Source organism: Chlorocebus sabaeus, chromosome 20 (assembly GCF_047675955.1).
Source record: "Chlorocebus sabaeus isolate Y175 chromosome 20, mChlSab1.0.hap1, whole genome shotgun sequence".
Taxonomy (NCBI): domain Eukaryota; kingdom Metazoa; phylum Chordata; class Mammalia; order Primates; family Cercopithecidae; genus Chlorocebus; species Chlorocebus sabaeus.
This window is the reverse complement of record NC_132923.1, coordinates 95,435,533-95,458,712: the sequence shown is the minus strand read 5'-3', so window position 1 is coordinate 95,458,712 and position 23,180 is coordinate 95,435,533. Positions and strand designations below refer to the sequence as shown.

The 23,180-nt window shown below is 46.7% G+C and overlaps 1 protein-coding gene across 5 annotated transcripts in view; it reads right to left on the bottom strand.

The window, feature by feature from the left end:
- HIVEP3 (HIVEP zinc finger 3) overlaps nucleotides 1–23,180 on the bottom strand; it is a 535,336-nt gene that overhangs the window by 115,189 nt on the left and 396,967 nt on the right. For all 5 annotated transcript variants that reach the window (XM_073007415.1, XM_073007416.1, XM_073007418.1 and 2 more), the window contains one exon: nucleotides 6,762–6,960. The gene's annotated coding sequence lies outside the window, so the exon portion shown is untranslated. The remainder of the gene's footprint in view (nucleotides 1–6,761; nucleotides 6,961–23,180) is intronic.

The window sequence follows — 23,180 nt, the reverse complement described above, 5'->3', positions numbered from 1 at the left end:
TATCAAGCTCAGAATCGCCACTTGACATGAGTTAGGGCCAAACACATGGGCCATCATCATTTCCTGCCTGGATTGCTGGCTGGCTTTTGACTGGCTCATATCCTAGCTTCCTAAGCTGACTGTGAGCTCCGTGAGGCCAACCATCCATCTTGCAGATCCTTGTGTTCAATAACAAATGCTAACTGAGAACCTGCAGAAACCTATACAGCACTCTGCTGGGTGTACAGAAGAGGAAGGCCGAACCCCTGCCTAGAGGGGAGCCCCTCTCATGGAGAGACAGACGGAACTTGCATATATGACCAGGGTAGAAATAAAGACAGGGTACCACAGAATCCCAGAGTAAGGGTCCTAATGCCATGGGGGAGGGGCACTCAGGGGGCAGGGAAGGAAAACTCAGAAAGAGGGAGGAGCACACGCAAAGGATTAAAGTGTGACATGTTCTGCACAAGAGCAGGGGTGGGGGAGGAAGAAGGATGGAGATAACGGGAATAGGCTGGACTGGGAATGCTGAGCTAAGGGTCTGGATTCATCCTGTAGGTCAAGGGTTGGCAAATCCAGCCGGTTGCCTGTTTTCATACATAAATTTTTACTGGAACACAGCCACGCCCATTTTTTACATATTATCTGTGGTTGCTTCCAGGCTGCAATGACAAAGTCAAGAGAGACCAAATGGCCTGCAAAGCTTCAAATACTATCTGGCCATTCAGAGCAAAAGAATGCTCATTCCTGCCATAGGCGTTGGAAGCTATGGGTGGATTTTAAGCAGCAGACAGCAGGGTCAGATTTGTGTTTCATGTTTCTATCACTCTGGGATCACTCTGGGATCACGCTGGGATGCACTGGAGCAGGCAAGCCAGGGGAAAGGGAAAGTGGCTGGGAGGCTGGTCCAGTTGTCCAGGAAGGGGATGGAGATCAACAACAACATTGGTGTTTTTTTATTAAGAGATTCACTAAGAGTTGCTATGTGCCCACACTGGGCTGTGCCCTTCACACATATTCATTTAATCTGCACAGTAACTGCTGGATATAGCTAGAGTTGCTATCTCCATCCTACTGAAGAGGCACAGAGAAGTGAAGTCACTTGCCCAAGGTCACGCAGCTAGTATGTGACAGAGCCCGGATGCAAACCCAGTGTTCCAAACCTGAGCTGGGGCCCTCAGTGCCATGCCCCAGGGCTTCAGGGTCGAGCATGTTTTTGGCAACAGATCCCTTCGAGCCTCCCTGGGAATACACAGAACACAAATCCTCTAAAGGAGAAAATCTACCCCAGCCGAGTCAGGCAGGAAGTGGGAGGCAGCAGTGTGGCTATTTTGGAGAAGCGACACGAGAAACCACGAAACTTCCTACCTGTCCCGTTTTGCTCCCATCTGTCCTGGGAAACAAGGCTGCCCCTCTCTAAGATAAAAAGGTGTTTCTCCCCACACAGTGGCTCTGCCACTGGTGGTGGGAGAGAGAGCACTAAGCTTAGCACACATTTGCTATTTTTAAAGGGCTGTATAAACAAACAGGGCTATGTAAATAAGAAAAAAAATGAGGTCATCCTTTTAAAACCTAAAAATGTCCCTTTTCTATGGGGTGAGCAGCACAACCTCAGAAAGCACAGGGGCTTTTCTGTCCCCTTGGGGCTTGTCTAGCCCATGGCCTCCAAAAACTTGACTCTCTTCCTTGCACCCACTGACGGAAGGGCAGGTGGCCTGGGAGTCAGGACTCCTGGGTTTCATTCCTGGGTCAGTGGGCTTTGCCTCGAATGCCTAAGGCCAATGTTCAATCCCAGCCACCACTGTGCTGGGGCCACGTCGGTCTCTCACAAACACGGCCCATGCTCCAGGCCCTCCTCCTCCTGTGCCAGCCCGGCCCCTCTGCTGTCCTTTTACCTCCTCACTGCCTCACACCTTGACCTGTTGAATGACCACAGAGGCTCTCTGCATGCCGATCAGAAGTGACATGCATGCTCCCCACCCCCACTTCTCTGCACACATGTTTACCTTGCTCCATGCTCTTCTGCACCTTTTCTTCCAAGGTGCAGGCCAGAAGTCATTAAAGCAGCCCCAGGAGCTGAGTTTGCTCATCAACAACTGCTGGGAGACATCCCAAGCCTCTGCAGAAGCTCACATGGCCTCCCTGGGTTGCCAGAGTACTGTTTCCACTACTGACTGCTCTCTCCACAGCACCATCTCAACTTCTCCCCTCCCCATCTCTCCTCCTTCCTCCTCTGCCTCCAGCTCTCAGCGTCCGTGGCCCCTCCATTATCCTCATGGACAAAGATGAGAACCACCAATATTTGCTGAAGGGGTAGTCTCCAGATTGTGTTCCATGAAAGTGTTTCGGAGGCTCTTCAAATGTTCCTTGAGAATGTTATTCTAATAGCACAGTTTGACTCCTATTTTAACAGAAAATGACCACGTACGCATATTCAAACACGCTCTATATCACATGGGAACACACTGAATACAGCCAGCAAGTGCTGCTGGTTTAATTTGGTTTGTGCAGACCTCAGATTAAGGTGTGGGTAGATGGTGACCTTCACTGTCAAAATGTGTCTTCAGTTAGGAAGAGTGGAGCTCTTTACTGGGTAGCTTTGTGTTGTCATTTTTTAAATTCAAGACCGTGTATGCATACGTAAAACCATACAAGCAAGTACACTCTGAAGCTTTCAATGATAAGGCAATGTATTATGTGGATTATCATGAAAATATCATAAATGATGGGGGGGCTTCCTGTCTGACTTGTGTGTGAGATGGTGTAATAGGAAGGAATTCAAGCAGTTGCTTGATATTGTCACTGATGCAAACCAGAATTCCCTTCTACTCCTCCCCAGATGCCCAGATAATGTTGAACTGAAGACCATTCTGTGGCTTTAAGGCAAGCTGTTAACAATCTGTTACCATTCGCATCATGTTAAGGATGTGATTTAGAATTCCTTGGCCAGGTGTAGTGGCTCACGCCTGTAATCCCAGCACTTTGGGAGGTCGAGGTGGGTGGATCACAAGGTCAGGAGTTTGAGACCAGCCTGGCCGACATGGTGAAACCCCGTATCTACTAAAAATACAAAAATTAGCCAGCGTGGTGGCACGCACCTGTAAGCCTAGCTACTTGGGAGGCTGGAGCAGGAGAATAGCTTGAACCTGGGAGGCAGAGATTGTAGTGAGCCGAGATCATGCCATTGCACTCCAGCCTGAGTGACAGAGCAAGACTCCATCTCAAAAAAAAAAAAAAAAAAAAAAAAAAAAAGAATTCCTTAATACCTTGCAGCCAAGCCAAATGAAACAAGAAAGAAAAAGGAATATTAGATATTGCAGCTGATACACCAATACAATGATGATCTAGGACAGAGGTCAGCAAACTTCTTCTGTAAAGGGCAAAATAGTAAGAACTTTAGACTTTGTGAAACAGACAGTCTCAGGCAGCCATAGATAATGCATCAAAAAATGGTGTGGCTATGTTCCAATAAAACTTTACAGAATCAGGCAGCAGCCTGGCTTAGGCCCATGGGCAATAGTTTGCCAATTCCTGATCTAGAACCTCAGATTTCAATGTGTTCGTGCATCAAAACAGAGGCATCGTTAATAACATAATAAATGTAACTTCCATTATAAATAATATATAAATGTCAAAAACTTGACAGCCAGGTGTGGTGGTCCATGCCTGTACTCCCAGCTACTCAGGAAGCTGAGGTGGGAGGATCCCTTCAACCCAGGAGTTTGAGGTTGCAGTGAGCTATGATCACACCACTGCACTCCAGCCTGGGCAACAGAGCAAGACAGTATATCTTTAAAAAAAAAAAAAGCCTTTTGCATCTGACTTAAATTAGACTTAAGTCTAAAAGGCAATCATTTGGAGATAAGAAATAGGAATAAAAATGAGAACTTTTAAACAATGTTAAAAATTTGAACTTAAAAAATAAATGTATTCATAAACCATCACTTTAACCCGTTTTATATATTGACATTCCATGCAAAATTTGGCTTTTAAAAACAGCTTCTAAGACTATAAAAGTTTGAAAACTGCTCAAGTTTCGCATTATTGAGAAATTGCTTCCATATCCATTTTCAAATGAGATCTGTCCTCTAGTTCCTCATTCAGAAATCACATTTATTCTGGAGAGAGCCCCACTTCCGGCCCCTTCTGAAGAGCAGCTGTGACTCCATGTTTCCCTGCCCTCGGTAATTCCACACATAGCTGTGCCCAAGCCTCCCATGGTGCTGATGGGCCGCCCTGCCCTCGCCACCAGGGCGTTTGCAGCACTGTAGGCCTCTGTCTTGTTTGGATGCCATATATCCCAGCTCCTCCCTGGTGGCTGGGAGGGCCGTGCCAGCAGTGGCCATGATCACCTGGACTCCAGCAGCACCAAGTCAGCACCTCATTAATCACAGGCACTTTCTTCCCCAGGGAGAGCACAGGCAGAGGCAGGAGCCAGGTTTCTCACTGGAACTGACAGCTCATTTCCCTCTGGGCAAGTCCCATACTCTACAGATTCTTTCAAGCAGCTGGCTGAGCCCACATGGACAAACAGAGTCTGGGCATGAAGCGGGGGGAGGGGAGGGAAATGCCAGGTCTGCAGAGGACCCCCCATCTAGACTCCCTGGACAGTTCCCCCATATCTCTGGCTTGCATCCCTCAGAGGGTTCCGCTTCTGGACTAGTTCAAGTATCTGCTGTACACCTCATGGAATGGACCCAGATCCTGTTCTGAGACTGCTCATGAGACCCTAAATGGCAGTGATAGGCACAGAAGGAAACAAGTGCTAAATCCAGGTACCAGGAAGTGCCTACCCAGGATGCCGAGCCAGGGGCCCCACTCATTACAGCATGACTGATTCCTATGAACACGAAGACATTCGTGGGGAAGGCTTTGTTTTTCTTCAGGTAGCATCTTGGTGGAGAAAAAAGTGCTAGGTCTTTTGTAACCAGAGGCTCTGCCCCTTACCATCTGTGTAGCTGTCTTTAAACTATTGAACCTCTCTGTGCTCAGTTTCCTTATGTGCACAACAGGGGCAACAGGACCAGACTCACTGAGGTTTGGGAAGAACTCAAACCTGTCTGTAAAGTACCAACCATGTGGGCAGCAGCATCGGTCCCCGTGCTTCACCCTGACCTCAGGTATGCAGCACTGGAGCCAGAGGGCAGGGCATGCAGAGGACACAGGGCTGTAATTGAGAGAGCAGGGTGGTGGCCAAACTGCCCACATGCACCAGAAGGGCGGCTCACATTTGGGGAGTCCCTGTTACGTGGCTGGCAACATTCTAGGGGCCTTCCCCAGCAACCCTGCGAGGCAGGTATCACTGCCAGCCTCATGTTGCAAGTGAGAAGGATGAGGCAGAGATGGAGCAATTTGCCTCTTAAACCAGTAAGTGCCTCACACAACCACTAAGAGTCGGGGCTGGGATTTGAACTCAGGGTGGGTCTACACTGTTAAGTACCACAACAAACATCGCCTCTCAAAATGAGGCTCCAATGTGCAGTTCTTCCTTGGAATCCAGGGAATGATTCCTTTACCTCCTCAGGAGAACCCTGGTCTAGGCCTGGGGTTGGTAGGCCCAAGCTGTCATATTGTGGGCAGAGGCCCAGGCCCCAGCCAACCCGCAGTCCAGGCAGCAACAGTGATGTCATCTCTGAGGACTGCCTGTGGCTCCATCCCCTTCTCTATACAGTGAGGAAACTTCAGCTTTCAGAGAAGCGGAAGAGTCACTGCTCCTGGCATGCCAGGCTGGGAAATGTCACCTTGGAAATCACAGCTGGGACCACAGACCCAAACACAGGACAGGATGAGCATCTCCAGGGCCCCAGAAAGAGGCCCTGGAGTACCCAAGCCTTGACTGCATCAGAATCAACATAGATTCCTGCGTCCTCAACCCCCAAGAGTCTGATGCAGAGGGCACGGGTAAGCCAGAGAACTCCCTCCCTCCCTCCCTCCCTTCCTTCCTTCGTCATACCAGGCACTCTCTCTCTAATCCCCAGCTCTCTGGGTGATTCTGGCTCTCCAAACCAAAGAAAACATCCAAGGACTTGTTCTTGACCCAACGAGCTTCTAATACTGCACACCTAACCTGTACTGCAGCCTGAACATCTAGCCTGAAACCACAGCACATACCTGAAGATCTAAATGCATATATAAACATAAGCTGATACCTGGCCTCTCCCCAGGCCCATTTGATCACTATCTCGGGAGCTGGGGCCCTGCTATTGAAATTGCTGAAATTCCAAGAATCATTGCCCCAACCCTGACATCCTTTCAATTCTTCACAACTTGGGGGCAGGTGGTGTGAGAAAGGGGACCAAAGACCTGCTGTTATGTCTCTAACTCCCGTGATGCTCCTCTCACCAGGCATTGGGTGGGCAGTGGGTGGTCTTCAGGCAAGAGCCATTATGTAGGAGAAGAGGGTAGAGCTCTGGCTATCAGGAGGACACAGCTGGACTGGCTTGTGGAGGCTGTGGCCCCTCGGGAGGGGGCTGTGGCCCTTTGAGAGGAAATGTGTCCTTTGCCAGGACAGAATTGAAACTGAGGAACTGGGAAGGGCAGGACTGCATTTCATGGGAGACAGCGTGAGGAGGAGCAGCCAGTCGCTGGTACTCAAGGTCTCTACTTCTGACCAAGGAAGGTTCAGGACTTCCAGAACAACTTTCACAGAGGCATCAGGAAAGCAACGATAACACTAATAATAACAATAATACATTTTTCAGAGGAAGAACTAAGCAAGCTCATGCAAGACAGACCAACATGGCACCTGGCAAGCATATTCAGCAACAGCCCCCATTTCCCACCTGTGCTGAAGGCACCACTTCCGATGACCAAAACTGAAACGCTGTTCTCTCTGAAAGCCAGCATTCATGTCCACTCCTGCGGCAGCCGCCCTCCTCCTAGGCGCCGTTCTTCCCACCAGAGGGGCGGGCTTGCTTGGCCGGGACCCCACGAGACTCCTCCATGAACTAGGTTGAGGTTGCTGGGTTTGTGCCTCGAATCCTGCAGGAGATGATTGAGAAACATGGTCAAAGAGTTTTCTTGGTCAACTTTTTTAGACACAGAACAATCCCTGCCTGGTCCCCGGAGGACCAAGCCCCCAACTGCTCCCAAGCGGCTTTACTTGGTACGAGGCCTGATCCCCACATCCCCCTACTTTGCACCCAACACTTAACTTCTCTGAGCCTCATTTCTTCACTAGTGTGGTAGGCAGAATTCTAAGATGGCCCTCAAGATTTCCGGTTCCCTGGTGCACAGACCCTGCATAGCCCCCAGGACCGTGAATAGGATGGATGGTTGGGTTATGTTACAGGGCACAACAGACCTTAATGGAGGGGGATTATCCGGACCTGGCCTGATACGAAAGCCCTTTAAAAACAGAATTTGCAGGAAATGCCATTCTGGACATCAGCCTTGGGAAAGTATTTATGGCTAAGTCCTCAAAAGCAATTGCAACAACAACAAAAATTGGCAAGTGGGCCTAATTAAACTGAAGAGCGTCTGCACAGCAAAAGAAACTATCAACAGAGCAAACAGACAACCTACAGAATGGGAGAAAATGTCTACAAATGTGCATCCAACAAAGATCTAATATTCAGAATCTATAAGGAACTTCAATTCAATAAGCAAAAACCAAATAATCCCATTAAAAAGTAGGCAAAGGACACGAATAGACATTTCTCAAAAGAAGACACACAAGTGGCTAACAAATAGGAAAAAAATGCTTAACATCACTAATCATCAGAGAAATGCAAATCAAAACCACAGTGAGATACCATCTCACACCAGTCAGAATGTCTATTATTAAAAAGGCAAAAAAACAACAGATGCTGGCGAGACTGTGGAGAAAAGGGAATGCTTATATGCGGTTGGTAGGAATGTAAGGTAGCTCGGTCACTGTGGAAAGCAGTTTGGAAATGTCTCACAGAAGTTCAAACAGAACTACCATCTGACCCAGCAATTCCATTGCTGAGTATATACCCAAAGGAAAATAAGTTATTCTGCCAAAAAGACACACGCACTTGTATGTTCACCCCAGCACTATTCACAATAGCAAAGACATGGAATCAACCCACATGCCCATGAGGGGTGGACGAGGTGAAGAACATGTGATACATATACACCGTGGAATATTATACAGTCATAAAAAAGAACAAAATCATGTCCTTGACAGCACCATGGACGTACCTGGAGGCCATTCTCCTAAGAGAATTAACACAGGAACAGAAAATCAAATACCATGTGTTTTCACCTATAAGCAGGAGCTAAACATTGGGTACACATGGACATAAAGATGGGAACGACAGACACTAGTAACTACTGGGTGGGGGAGAGAGAGGGAGGGACAAGGGCTGAAAAACTACCTAGTGGGTACTATGCCCACTACCTGGGTGACGTGATCATTCTACCCCAAACCTCAGCATCACACAATGTACCCAAACCTGCACATGTACCCCCAAATCTAATAGAAAAATTGAAATTATTTTTAAAAAGCAGAATTTTCTCTGGCTAATCACAGGAAAGGAAGTCAGATTAGGATCTGGAGAAAGCTTCACCATACCCTCACCACCTGAAGATGGAGGGTTGTATGGAAAGGACTGGCCCACAGGTTCTAGGAGCTGACAGCAACCCTGGCTGATGACCAGCAAAAAACAGGATCTCAGTCCTACCACTGTAGGGAACTGAGTCTCGTCAACACCTTGAATGAGCTTGGAAAGCAGAATGTTCCCCAGGGCTTCCAGATGAGAACTTGGGCCGCCAACACCTTGATTCAGCCCTGAGCAGAGAATCCAGCCACTCTGTACCAGACTTCTACCCTACAGATTCGTGAACTAACAAATGGGTGTTATTCTAAGTCACTAAATTGGAGGTAATTTGTTATGCAGCAAGAGAAAACTAATACAATCGGGAAAAGTGACTCATATTCAGGCATGTGTGGCAATGAAATACAATAATAGACATAAAAGCATATTGTATACCCCAAATCACAAAATAAAACAGGCCAAGGGAGGCCTGTTTCAGGGCAGGAGCTCAACAGTGATTCCTGAATGAATACGCAAATGAGTATTGGCGTTTAATAATCGACTTGCCAGGCTGTTGTAAGGATCAAATAAGGAAATACAGAGGAAGGTGCTTTGTAAACTAGAAAGGCCAAGTTGTTTCAGTCAGTGGTGGTGTGGCCTGTCATATCCACGCCGTGCTCTTTAGAGGATGCTCTGGTTTTCCCACTGCAGGCAGTGTGGTGGGATGGATGAGAAAGTGGCTTCCAGGGCCAGGGATACCTGGTTCAAATCCAGCCCTTCCACTTCTGACATCTGCAGCTTGAGAAAGTTGCATTGCCTTGCTGTGCCTGGCAAGTGGGGCTGAGAATGGTGAGTGCCTTCCAGGGCCCATACTTTCATGAGTCTGTACGTGGAAAAGGGCTGGAACAATGCCTGGCATGGCCCACGTAACTGCTCTGAATATTATCTCAGAGTGGAACCCAATAATCTGGGTCTGGAGTAACCTGCACACAGACCTGGGGCACTGTTACCTTTCTCCCCTTGGGCACCCTGTTTTTTATTCACACAGCCTCAGAATCATGTTTGGCAACCATATCACACTGCTGATTCCTACAGAGCATACAGGTCACCGATGCCCCCCTGCTGTCCCCTTCCCAATGTACCTGCTGCTATGAAACCCAGCCAGTCCCATCCTACCCCCAGGGCAGCATCGCAGCACCACACAGTGGAGAGGCTTGCTCTGTGGCTCTGTCTATCAATCAGTTCCTGATTCTGCCGTCTGAACCAGCCCAACTTCTCACTACTCTGTGGGTTTCTGTCCTCCCCAATCTGACCTCGTGCCCTCCAACAGATTGCAGTTATTAATCAAAATGGCCATGCTCTCTTCCTCCCAGTGTGGAAACACTCACTTCTCAGAACATGCTATTCTACAAACACAATTTACAGTTTCCTACCTCCGAGCTTCGGCCCAGGCAGCCTCTTCTGCATGGAATGCTACTCCCCTTCCTCTGCAATCGTGCCCACCTGGCTGAATCCTGCCCATCTTCCCTCAGGAGGCTCAGCCAGCTCCCACAAAATTGGACCTAAGTTCTGCCTCCCCAGAATACCCAAAGCACATTTGCTGGGCCTCTCCTAAGGTAAAAAACAGCATTCACTGTGCTCAGCCACTGCTTAAAGCCCTTCTAGATTGCATACAGCTCAGGCAGGTCATTCCGACTCACTCCCTCACCCCGAGTATGGCCCGTCACACACAGTCAGTGTGGAACAATTCTCTTTAGCGCCCAATTTGGTTGTTCATTCATTTAACAGATGTCCACTCAATGCCTATTTTGGGTAGAGCTGGGTTGTAGGTGCCAGCATTAATAGATGGCAAAGATTTAGTCCCTATCTTCAAGGGGAGCACAGAGTAGGGGTAGTCAGTTTTGATGGTGTCTGAATGTGTGAGAGAGAGAAAAAAGAAAGAGGATATTTAAAACAAAGGGAGTCATGTAAGAAAAGACAGATCTCTTGATCTTGTGATCCACCTGTCTCGGCCTCCTAAAGTGCTGGGATTACAGGCATGAGCCACCACGCCTGGCAGATCATGAGGTCAAGAGATCGAGACCATCATGGCCAACATGGTGAAACCCCGTCTCTACTAAAAATACAAAAATTAGGTGGGCATGGTGGCGCATGCCTGCAGTCTCAGGTACTTGGGAGCGTGAGGCAGGAGAATTGCTTGAACCTGGGAGACGGAGGTAGCGGTGAGCCGAGATCGCGCCACTGCACTCCAGCCTGGGGGATAGAGCGAGACTCCATCTCACAAAAAAAAAAAAAAAAAAAAAGAAAAGGAAAGAAAAGACAGAGGACCCCCAAATGGCCAGGATGTTCAAGAAAATTGTATGGTGTCCACATGGCTGGAGGTGAGGGGCGGCGACAGTGGGAGGTGCTACGAGGGACCGGGGCATGAGGGTTTGACAGATGAAGTGGCCTGGATGTGGTGGTGCTGTGGAGCGAGGTCATTTTCATCAGTGAGGTCCTGCAGCCAGGATGAGGGGTGTGGCGTGAGGAGAAAGGATCAGGCAGAAGGAGAGAGACTGCTTCAGGATGCAGGGGTGAGGCTGGTGTCAGTGACTGCCCCCAGTCTCCTCCTCCGTGGCAGGTCAGAGGGCTGCCCACCACACCCACGTCCAGGTCACCAGAAAATGTCACACACACCTGAGGGCCTGGATGGCAAACTGAGCCCATTTATCTCCCTCTTCGCCCCCCGCAATGCCCCTGAAATAAAAGGAGAAATCTACAAATAAGAACAGATCCACAGTAGCACCAGCTGCCCAGAAAGTCCGAGGGAAAACAGACGAGTGGGAGTGACAGGAAATCTAATCAGAGCGAAGCTGTCCTCACCCAGCCGGGCAGGGAGGGCCCACCTGCCAAGCACCCCAGGACTTGCTCAGAGTTCCTCCATGGCAGGGCAGGCTGGAGTGGGGTCTTGAAATCCTCCCCAAAAAGAGTGGATCCTCTGAGTTTCCAAAGAGACCAAAGTGGGAGTTGGGCAGGGAGGTACTGGGAGCAGAAAGTACCTCCCCACACACCTTTCTGCCTTCAACTGCATGACTTTATTATCCCAGGAGCCTCTCTCCCTGGTAAATGGCTTGACTGTTCATCACAGAAACCTCCTGAAGGACCCATCTTCAACTCTTCAATCAACAGCTGGTGCCCTAGGATTCTCTTAATCCGTTGCCTCGCCTCAAAATCCCTTACCTCATGGTTTCCACCAGTCCTGGACTACTGTGTTCCTTACACAACCCTAACCAAGTCCCCACATTGACACACCCACCTTAAAGGGAACTGCCTGGCTTCAGAAAACCCAACCTTGCCTCGTTCCTCCCAGACAGGCCAAAGCCCTCTGGAATTGGTGCCCTCCCTTAGGCAAGTGAGAAATAAACTCAGCTTTGCCTTACCAACGAGTTTGCTGATGATATCTGGGAAGCCGGCATTTGACAGTCTCTACAAAAATGCTTGGAATCAAATGGACATTCAACTTGATATCTGCGTCATTTACAACAGGGCAAAGACCTCTGAGCTTGGAGTAAAAAGGGTTAAAACCCTTAGATCCGTTACTCAGCCAAGTCTCAAAGCCAGAGAGAAGTACTAGAATAGTGTGCCACCCACCACCCATGCATCTCTTCTTAAATTAAAAAAAAAAAAAAATACTCGAGGAATTACTCCAAGGAAATAAGAATTGTACCAGAATAAGTAATTCAAAACAGGACAAGATAGGATATACAAGAAACAGGGAGAAATAATAAAAGCAGAAAAAGGTGAAGTGAAGTCTAAACAAATATTGATAATCATGATCCTATCTTGTTGGGAATTAGATGCCATTTAATTCTTGACATCAATAGAGAAATCTGCATAAAAACTAACCATTTCTAGAAGAAAAGCAAGATGCAACCCTTTTAAACCACTGTGTGGGGGAAAGGGGAAGGGAGAAACAAAGAAAATTCTATTAATTTAACCAAGAGTGGGAAAGGAAAAATTAAACAGGAAAGAAAAAGTATAGTAAACAAAAGACACAAAATAAGATGACAAAAAACACAATAATGTGAATAAATTAAATTACTTAAAGTTAAGAGACCAGGCTGGATAAAAGGAAAAAAATCCAGCTATATGCTGTTTGGAAATAACACACTTAAAACAAATTGACAAAAAAGATGGAAATCAAATAAATGGAAAAAAGGCAAATGGTAATGAAAATAAAGAAGGAGGCCAATATTAATATCAGACAAAATGCAAAAATGTTAATTAAATACGCTAAACTGGGGCCTTTTGTATTGCCAAAGAGTCTATTTCTCCAAGGAGATACAAAAATCATGAACTTTTACTCTAATCATAAACACAGAACCACAAAATGTATAAAATAAGATATTCTTGGAACCACAAGGAGGAGGTAAAGAAAGAACAGGAAATGTCTTGAGAATTATTATTTGGAACTTGACGGTATAAGTAACCTCCAAAGAAGAATACAAAGGGTTTGAAGATGTAGTTAGTAATTTTAACTTCATTTACATTCAAGAAATAGAGAAAACACCTTTTTCTCAAATGTCCCTGTACTAGACTGGAAGAAAATCTCAAATTCCAAAATGCACAAATTGTGCGGACCACAGCCTCAGTTCTTGATGAAATAAAATTAGACATTAACAAATAGCAAAAAATAAAAATACATAAATAAATGATACATATGATAATTTAAAAATAATTTTCTAAAAAAACTCTTGAATCAATGAGGACAGCAAAGCTATTGTAAGATAATTATAAATGTACAACATTGAGAACCCTACTTTTCAAAATCTGTGTAGTGCAATCAAAGCTGCATCTAGAGGAAAATACAAAGCTTAAATCTTTTCATGATAAATTAAGAAAGACTGAAACTAAATGAGTTAAGCACATAACCCAAGAAACTAAAAAAGAATGAAATAAACCAAAATAATCTTGAAGAAATGAATAGAGTTGGAAATAAAATGAGTAAACGAGAAAATGACAGCAACCACAACTATATATATCCACACACACATATACACACATATATAGCTGCATACATATATGCATGTACATGTATGTGTATATATATACATATATACACACACATATGTATATATACACACGTAGCTGCAAACTAAGCTTTCTGAGAAGACCAACAAAATGGACAAATAGGTGGCAAATTTGACTAGCAGTAATGGGCAAAGTCACAAATAAGCATTAAGGAAGGTGATATAAACATACACATGAACATTTTGAAAAATTAAAGAGAATTTGATATGTAACTGTGTCAATGCATTTACAAGTTGGTGATTTTCTAGAAAATTATAAATTATAAAACTGAAGAAGAGGGAGAAAACCTACGTAGACTCTGATAACTATAGAAGAAACTATAGAAGAGAAGGCTGTCAAAGATGGAATTCCAGATTAGCAGAGAAAGAATGGATTATTTAAGTAAAAGCACTAGGACAACTGGCTGGCTGTTTATTCATTCAACAAATATTTACTGAGAACCTACTATGTGTTGGGCACTGTTCTGGGCACTGGGAATTCAGCAGTGAACAAAACAGAAAAGGTCTATACCCTTATGGAGCTGAGTCTGGTGAGGGGAGATGAGTAACCAACAAACCTGCAGGTAAAACAAACGGCATGGCAAATAGTGGCAGGTGTTATAATGAAAATTAAGCAGCAAAATGGGGTAGAGAATGAGGAAGGGTGGAGAATGCCATTTTAAATAGAATACATGCACCATAGACACACAGAAATTTATATGCATTAGAGATATAAACATCCTATAAAAGCAAGTTCATGAAAATACCAGAACTATTAAAATATTTCTATAATTTAGTGTTGGAAAATAACTTTCAAAGCCCAAATTGGACCTCAGTGCTCTTAATGGAAAAGATTAATAAATCTAACTACATAAAAATATTAAGCATTACATAAAACAAAAAACCCCAGTTAATCAACAGTTAAAAAGCAAATGACAGATTGGATAAAAATATTTGCAACATATATGAAAAAGTGTCAATATCCATAATATGTAATATACATCCACAAAACAGTAAGACATATAGCCAATAAAATGGAGAAAGAAAATGAACAGATCATTGCTTAAGAAATAAAAATGTCTAATAAAGATATGCAAAATGCTGACCTTGTTAATAAAGAATATATGTTAAAAATGTGGATCACTTGAGGTCGGGAATTCGAGACCAGCCTGTCCGACATGGTGAAACCCCGTCTCTACTAAAAATACAAAAATTAGTCAAGCATGGTGGCACATGCCTGTAATCCCAGCTACTTGGGAGGCTGAGGCAGGCTGGAGAATGACTTGAAATCGGGAGGCAGAGGTTGCGGTGAGCCAAGATTGTGCCATTGCGCTCCAGCCTGGGCAACAAGAGCGAAACTCCTTCTCAAAAAAAAAAAAAAAAAAAAAAAAAATCAGTATCACTTTTCCCCATTTGATTAGCAAAGAGGAAAGTGATTGCTACCATCAAGTGGTGGAGAGAGAAGTGGTCATCAAATACTTCTCAAACACTGCTGGTAGGGTATAGATGAGGAGAATCTTTTAACCATGTCTACCAAAATGTATGTTGACTTGGCAGCTTTGCAAGTGTGCACACACATCATCATACACAAACACACACACATGCACACATAGGGATGATCATTGTAGCACTATTTTAACAGTGAGGATGGATGCAGCCTTAATGACCATCAGCAGGAAATTGGTTTAATAAGTAAATGATGATAAATACACACAATGGAATAGTCATGGGAACATAACTTTTCTTAAAGATAAACATATACTCCTACCAATTATAGAGATTCATTGTGACTTGCCTATGTGTCAAGCTTTGTCTATGTAATGTACAAGCTTCAGCGCTTCTCACGGGTAGTCTCCCTGCCCCCCTCCCTCAACAGCCTGCTGGGTGGAAGATGCCACTTCTGCCCCCATATTCCATCTGAGGCCTAGAGAGGCTAAGGCTTGACCAAGCAGTGAACCTTGGTCTGTTAGACTCTTGGAGCCTGCACTCTCAGCTGTGACACACACTTCCTCTCAATGGGATGGTGAAAAGCAAAATCATAGACACACACCTATCTGTGTAGCTGTGACTGCTGGAAAGGACCTGGGGGATGCAATCTTGTCCTGGGGGGACTGCAGAATGGGTGGGGCTTGAAACATGCATTCTGCATTCTTCTTTCTACATTTTCATAGTGTTCTTTTTTAAAGCAATAAGCATGTATCACTTTTGTAATTTGAAAATGATGTAAAAGTATAGAGACAGAAAGTAAAATAGGGGTTGTCTGGAGCTGGGGCAGAGCAGAATGGGGAGTCAGTGTTTAATAAGCACAGAACTTCAGTTTTATAAGATGAAAACAGTTAAGAGGCCAATATCTTAATTGAAACAACTAAGAAACAGAAAATCAAATACTGCATATTCTCACTTTTAAGTGGAAGCTAAATAATGTGTACACATGGACACAAAGTATGGAATAATAGACAGACGCTGGAGGCTCTGAAGTTGGGAGGGTAGGAGGGGTAAGGGATGAGAAATCACTTACTGGGTACAATGTACATTATTTGGGTGATGGTTATACTAAAAGCCCACACTTCACCACTATGTAATATATCCATGTAATGAAACTGCATTTGTACCCCTTAAGTTTATACAAAGAAAGAGACAGAAAGAAAAAGACACAGAGAGAGAGAGAGAGAAGGAAGGAAGGAAGGAAGGAAGGAAGGAAGGAAGGAAGGAAGGAAGGAAGGAAAGAAGGAAGGAAGGAAAGAAAGGAAAGAAAGAAAGAAAGAAAGAAAGAAAGAAAGAAAGAAAGAAAGAAAGAAAGAAAGAAAGAAAGAAAGAAAGAAAGAAGGAAGGAAGGAAGGAAGGAAGGAAGGAAGGAAGGAAGGAAGGAAGGAAGGAAGGAAGGAAAGGAAGGAAGGAAGGAAGGAAGGAAGGAAGGAAAGAAAGGAAAAGAAAGAAAGAGAGAGAAAGGAAGGAAGGAAGGAAAGGGAAGGAAGGGAAGGAAGGGAAGAAAGAAAGGAAGGAAGGAAGGGAGAGAGAGAGAGGAAGAAAGAAAGAAAGAGAAAGAAAGAAAGAAGAAAGAAAAAGGAAAAGAAAGAAAGAAAGAAAGAAAGAAAGAAAGAAAGAAAGAAAGAAAGAAAGAAAGAAAGAAAAGAAAGAAAGAAAAGAAGAGATGGATGGTGGTGATGGGTGCACAACTTTATGAATGTATTTAATAACACTACACTGTACATTTAAAAATGATTAAGATGGTAAATTATGTTATGTGTATTTTACTATAATAAAAACTGAGAAACTGATATAAAAGTGTCTTCTTTTTAGGAAACAGTTGAACAGGGAGGGGGCTACTAAGGGTAGAGGGGCCCACCTGCAAGGTGGCACCCACCCAGGGCAGGAAGGACCAGGGCCGGCTCCTCGGCTGGCCCCACCCAAAATCATGAGGAGGGACGGCCCTTGCTCTCCACTCTCCACCAATGCATCAAAGCAAGGCCTTTGCGGGCAGCTGGCAGGAGCTGCATCCAGTCTGGGCATCGGGGGTTGGCATCACTGCAGCTGACAAAGGGTTAATAACAGAAGAATCCTGGATGCCTGGCAGGGGCCAGCTTCACTGGGTCATAACAGCTGTTTTCCAAGGGCTGGCAGGGAGGCAGGGGGGCTTTGGACTCTGGCACTGGGCCTCACACCCTGATCCTAAAGAAAGTGGAGAAGAAGCCTGGCCCTGAGGCCCCTGTCACCCTCCTGACACGTGGCCCTTCCCTCCACTCTGAATGGAACATCTGCAGAAGGGGCTGGCACATGGAAAGCTGAGTTTGATCTGCATGGGGCAGGGAATCGTGGGATGAATCCTTCTATTTTCAGTTTTATTTGTTATTGTGGTCTGTGATCAACAAGAAAACACAGAAATCTAAGACATGGGTCACACATGGCAGAATCATATGGAATAATCCTGGTGGCTCATGCTGGATACTGGCAATGGGGTGGGTGGGAGGGGAACAGAGAGAATTACTGGCATGCCTCACTTACCCAGCACCACAGAAGTAGCATGGCATAGCACAGAGAGTTGGCCTTTACATCATCAGAAAGCCATAGGTTCAGACCCTGGTTTCATCCATTACTAGCTCACTTTCCTCATGAGTTAGAAGTGAAGACTCTCACCCTCCCTGGGTTTGTCACGTGGATCAGATGCGACAAAGTGTGTGTGAAATGAGTGTGAACCCAGTATACAAAAGACACTCAATAAATGCCTGTGCCCTTCTTCAGTTATGGTGGGACACCTTCCAAGTCTCCCTCCCTCTGTCAATCTCTCCTCCTTCTGGCTTCTTTTTTGGGGTTTAGGGTCAGTTCTGCGACCTACCTCCCTCTCTGTGGTCAGCCTTCCGGCTCTCACTTTCCTGGGGGGCTCACCTTTGTTTCAGCTGAGTGCACTCTAGTCTGAGAACGCTGTGACATGCAGCTGACAGCCTGGAGGCTGCCTTGGGAAACTTCCTGGTCCCCGACTGTGTTCTCCAGACAAGAGGCTTCTCTCTCACATGGCAGCTGACTCACGGATGAGTGAGGCATCCCCAACATGGAGAGTGGGCAGAGAGACAGGCAATGGAGCCCCGTCACTGACAGCGACAAGACCTGCTTTGAGGATACCCAAAAATGTTTTCCAGGAAAGACAGGGCTTTTAAAAATAGAGAATGGTGATACTTTCCATTGTATGAAGGAGCAAAAAAGAGGAACTCCAAGTGCAAGATAACATATTCCATTTAGTGGCAGGCAGGAATATGCTGTCCCATAAGCTCTACACTGGGATTTGGCAGAAGAAAGGTTCATGGTTTTCAGGCACTGCAGGAACAGGGAAGGGAGATATGGCTGGTGTACGGGGGGCACCCAGCCCAGGAGTGGGGGAGAATACTGGAGTGGCAGGAGGAGGAACAGACGAGACCTGAGGAGCTGCACTTGGAGATGAAGGTTCTGAGAGCTGCTGGGGTGGGGGTTGCAGGGCGGGGGAAGATATGGGTGGGAGGAGCAGTGAGGTCACTTCCTGCTATATTAGGCCACACCTCACAGCCCTCTCTCATAGAAAGCCCCCTGCAACTAGGCACTCGCCACAGGGGAGCAGAGAAGACACCATTTTCCCTCTCTGGGTACAACAGAAAGCCCATGAGACAGCCCCACATTTGAGGTCCAGCTGCAACCAGCCAAGTGACCTTGGACAAGACACTCCCTATCACTGGGCTAGACCCTAGGGTGCAAAGGTGAAGAAGACCTTGCCCATATCTCAGGCTGTGATGGATCTAGCAGAGAAGATAGATAAGAAAATCAGTGTTTCTGGCCTTTTCTCCCAGGGAGCCCCAAACCTGAGCTGCTTCCCTGCAAGAAGTCTTCTAAATCTCCCCAGCTTGTAGACACAGAAGTCAGAGGTAAAGGAAGAACCCAACATTTGTTGAGTGTCTTCCACATGCCAAGACTGTCCCTGCATTTTTTCACGGGCATACTAATGCTACAGTCAGGCTCCATCATCACCATCTGACAACTGAGGAAACTGAGGCTGTGAAAACAGAGAGATGTGGACAGCCTTGCATTGCAGGAGAGCCCAAGGCTCTGGCATTAAATAAAACTGGACACTACTGGTGTTAGACACTGTGTTGCCTTCTTCGAGTCCTTGAACATCTGTGAGTCTGTTTCCTCACCTCTGAAACAAGAGTAAGAGTGCACGCCCTGGGCCGGGGTAAGAACAAAATGATAGAGTTGGCTTCCCGGAAAAATCCACCTTCTCCCTCTTCCTCTTCTGGTTACTTCTGATCTTTTAGCTTTACTTATGCTTACGATTATTTCATTTTCTAAAATAAGAAGATACCAGATCCCATAACAAGACTGCTGCAACTTATTCACAGCAAAGCAGGTGGAGGCCTAGGGAGAACCCGGGAACTGCAGAACCTCCACCACTGGTCCACAGTGGGGCAGGGGGAGGGAGTAATTCATGCCTACTAGGAAGATTGCGATAACAGGTGTGTGTTTTTGGAGGCAGAATTGCTTTCTGCGCACACGACAGCTGCCCCCTTAGCTAAGAGGGGAAGCCTGGAGACCCAGAGTCCTCCGGGGACCCAGCCAGGCTTCTGGTCTAGATCTCCACCTGCCCCACTCCTGCCCAGTGCTACCCTGTCTCCCACCCCATCCCCATCCCCACCTCCACCAGTTCAGAGATTCAGTCAGACAGAAAGGCTGTGCCAAAGGAAATTGTGTGCCACAGGGCCCTCTTGGTCTGCTGTGGTGTTCTTCCTTTTTTTGGACTTTGTGGCTGTTTGAGTGGGTACCTTTTTCCATAGAAAGTTTCCATTGCATCAGTTATTTACATTGTCACCACCTATACGTGGGCTCTGGTTTCGAGTCGGTGAACCAGAGCAGGCCCTGTGGGGCCCAACACTGCTTACAGGGGGTGAGGGGAGCCAGTGGCTATGGTGAGAGGACCTGCAGCCCTGGGTCAACCCTCAGAGCCACTCCCAACCCTGGCAGGGCCACTCTTAGCATACTCAGTCCCTTTGGGATGCCATTTTTAGGGTGACATTTCAGAGGATTTAAGAGCACAGGCTACTAGGTTTGAATCCTGCCTACTCCACCTCCTAGCTATGCTCTGAGTTATTGACCTGACATCTCCAGGCCTCCGTGAACTATCATTTGTAAAGTGGGAATGACAGGAGCACCTACCGGGCTGGACTGTGGGAAGGACTCAATCAGGTAATGCACATAAAGTGCTTAGAACAGGGCCTGGCCCAAAGCCTCAATCCATGTCAATGAATAGACAAGGATTTCCCACCCCCAACCTGGCTCAGACCCCACTGCCCATCCTCTCTTGTGTGAACCAACACGCAACAGCGTCTGCACTGTCCTGTCCAGCTCACTTATCCATAGAACCAGACAGGCTGTCCTGATAGCCAGCTCTCACCAAGTCATTCCCCGCCCCAAATCCCAAATCCTTCAGTGGTTCCCCTTAGAGAGTAAAGTCTACACTTTACAAATACGCCAGGCTGCCTTGGCATCCACACTCCCCTGCAAAGCCCTGTTCTTGCCAACTGCCATGCTCCACATTCATGCCTCTTTGTGGTTGTCTCTGTCTGGAATATTTCTCTCCATTTTAATGTGGCCAAATCCAACCCACACCAGCCTGGGTGAGCCCACTTCGTAGGCCACCTCCTCCACAAAGCCCTCCATGACCCGACTCTTTCTCTGGCCAGGAATGATATTTCATTTAAGGATTTGATCTCTTTGTCGTGGTGTTTACCTTCTCTACCCTGTATGGGTGCAATATAATACATACAAATGCGTGTGGGCATCACAAACCAACCATCTGATCTCTGAGGGCGGGATTGGGATGTGTGATGCATCTGTGTCACTCACAGAGCCTTGAACATAATTGGTGACTCTGAGTGAATAAATACTGAATTCTCTCAATTTACTACCCTTGTTGACAGGGAAAGCAATTTGGGTGTGTGTTGGTGAACATCAGTCTGCAGCCCATCAGTGTCACATGATCCTCTTGGTTCTTCTTGAGGGACCCGGCAGACTGGGGTGTCAGCCAAGGGCCAGGACCCCTAGGGGATCACAGCTACTCAGACTCTGAGTCTTAGCATGGGGCCTTGCATCTGAGGCATGTATGGAAGTCTAGGAACCAGCATTGACTTCTTCTCCCTCTTCCTCAGCCCCCACCTGCCATGTGCCACCAGGTTCTCAGTAAATCAGCTCCCTAAGTCCCTATGCCCATGAGCCCCTCTCCACCCTACTGCCACCGTCTTGACCGAGGCTTCAGCATCCTTGCCTCCTCCCTGGTCTCCCCACGTGACTCCCATCCTTCCCTGGGTCTTCCCTCCATACTGCCCCAAGCGGTACTTCTGCATCACAGCTCTGATTAGGCCACAAATGCTCCTCCGCCACTTCTGATGTCTGCTGACTGCCATCAGAAACCCAGACTCCCTAGGAAGGTGCTGGAGGTTCTCTCTTCTCTAACGCTTCTGACCCCATCCAGAGCTTTGGTCTAACACCGATCACATTGTCCGATGACATTTATTCCCCAGCACCTGGGTCTTCCTCACAGACAGGGAGTGCCTTCCGGGCGAGAACATGAACTGTCTGTACCTCCAGTGCTTGGCATGCAGTCAGCCTGCAGGGAAAGCATGCTGAACAGACGAGTGCATGAATAGCAACAAATAAACACACTACCACTGCCCTGCCTTTCGGTGTTGCCCTGACACCACCATATTCAGGACCTCATTTTTGGCACCAAGCAACAGGTGGAGTTACTAAAGTGACAGATACACAGTCTGCTTAGACCAAAGGTTGTCCCAGGGCACTTGACATCCCTCTGTCTGTGCTGCAGCTCCCAGAACCCCTGATGGCCTGACATCAGCAGGGCAGATGCTTGTGCTGGTGTTATCTACATGGCCTAGGAACCTGGAGATGGACAGAGGCTTTGGGGTGGTTCCAGAAGGAGGGGAAGGAACCTGAAGAGCATTCCACCTCTACTCGCTCGGTACCAAGACCTTCCATGTTGTTACCTTCCCCTCTGCCCACCCCACTCACCCCCTCCCCAGATTGTGCCTGCCTTCCTATCTTCTTCTTTTTTTTCTTTTTTTTTTTTTTGACAGGGTCTTGCTCTGTTGCCCAGGCTGGAGTGCAATAGCGCAATCTTGACTCACTGCAACCTCTGCCTCCTGGGCTCAAGCCGATCTCCCATCTCAGTCTCCAGAGTAGCTTGGACTATAGGTGCGTGCCACCACCCCTGGCTAATTTTTTTATTTTTGTAGAGATGAGGTCTCACTATGTTGCCCAGGCTGGTCTCAAACTCCTGAGCTCAAGTGATCCACCCACCTTGGCCTCTCAAAATGCTGGGATTACAGGCATGAGCCACTGTGCCTGGCAAACCTTCCTATCCTCTTATTCCTCACCAGGGTCACCTCCCTGTTTCCCTGCCAGGCTGCGGCCACCTATTGTGCCTGAAGTAGCTAAACTCATGGACTTATGGGACGGTACGCGTGGTGAGGAGATGGGTGAACAGGACCTGGGATCTGACCACAGCCCTACCATTAACTGGTCACGTGACCAAGAACAAATCACATTCTCCTCTAGGCCTCAGTTTCCCCTCCTGACAAACCAAAAACCTGAACAAGTCTGTCTCTAAGGACCCCTCCTGTTTAAGTCCCTGTCAGGAGGTTGATTTCTTTACCAGCCAGAATCATTCTTTCTCATTAAAGGAAACAAACAGAGAGAACGATGTGTCCTTCTCTGCTGCTCCTGGAAGCCAGGACGGCCTCTAACTCTCAGAATATAAGTCAGATCCCCTTTTGATGACTGAAGGAATGCCTCCATTTGGTGGCAGTCTTCATGCCCATATAACTCAGGGATTTAAAGCACAGTTGCATATCCATTCTTTTTTTTTTTTTTTTATGTTAATAATTGGGTAAGCTAGGCCTTTATCATTGTCATTTTGCAGAGTGAGGCTCCGGGAGGTGAGGCTTATCCAAAGTCCCCCAGCAAGCATGAGGGAGAAGGGGAACTGGCTCCCAGGATATTATACCACAGCTGGCCCAGGTGGTTGGCCTAGGAGCTGGCCTCACCCAACAGGCAGGCAAGATACTTAAATAAAACAATAGCACACATCTCCCTGTATCTTTATACAAGCTTTCTTCATGCA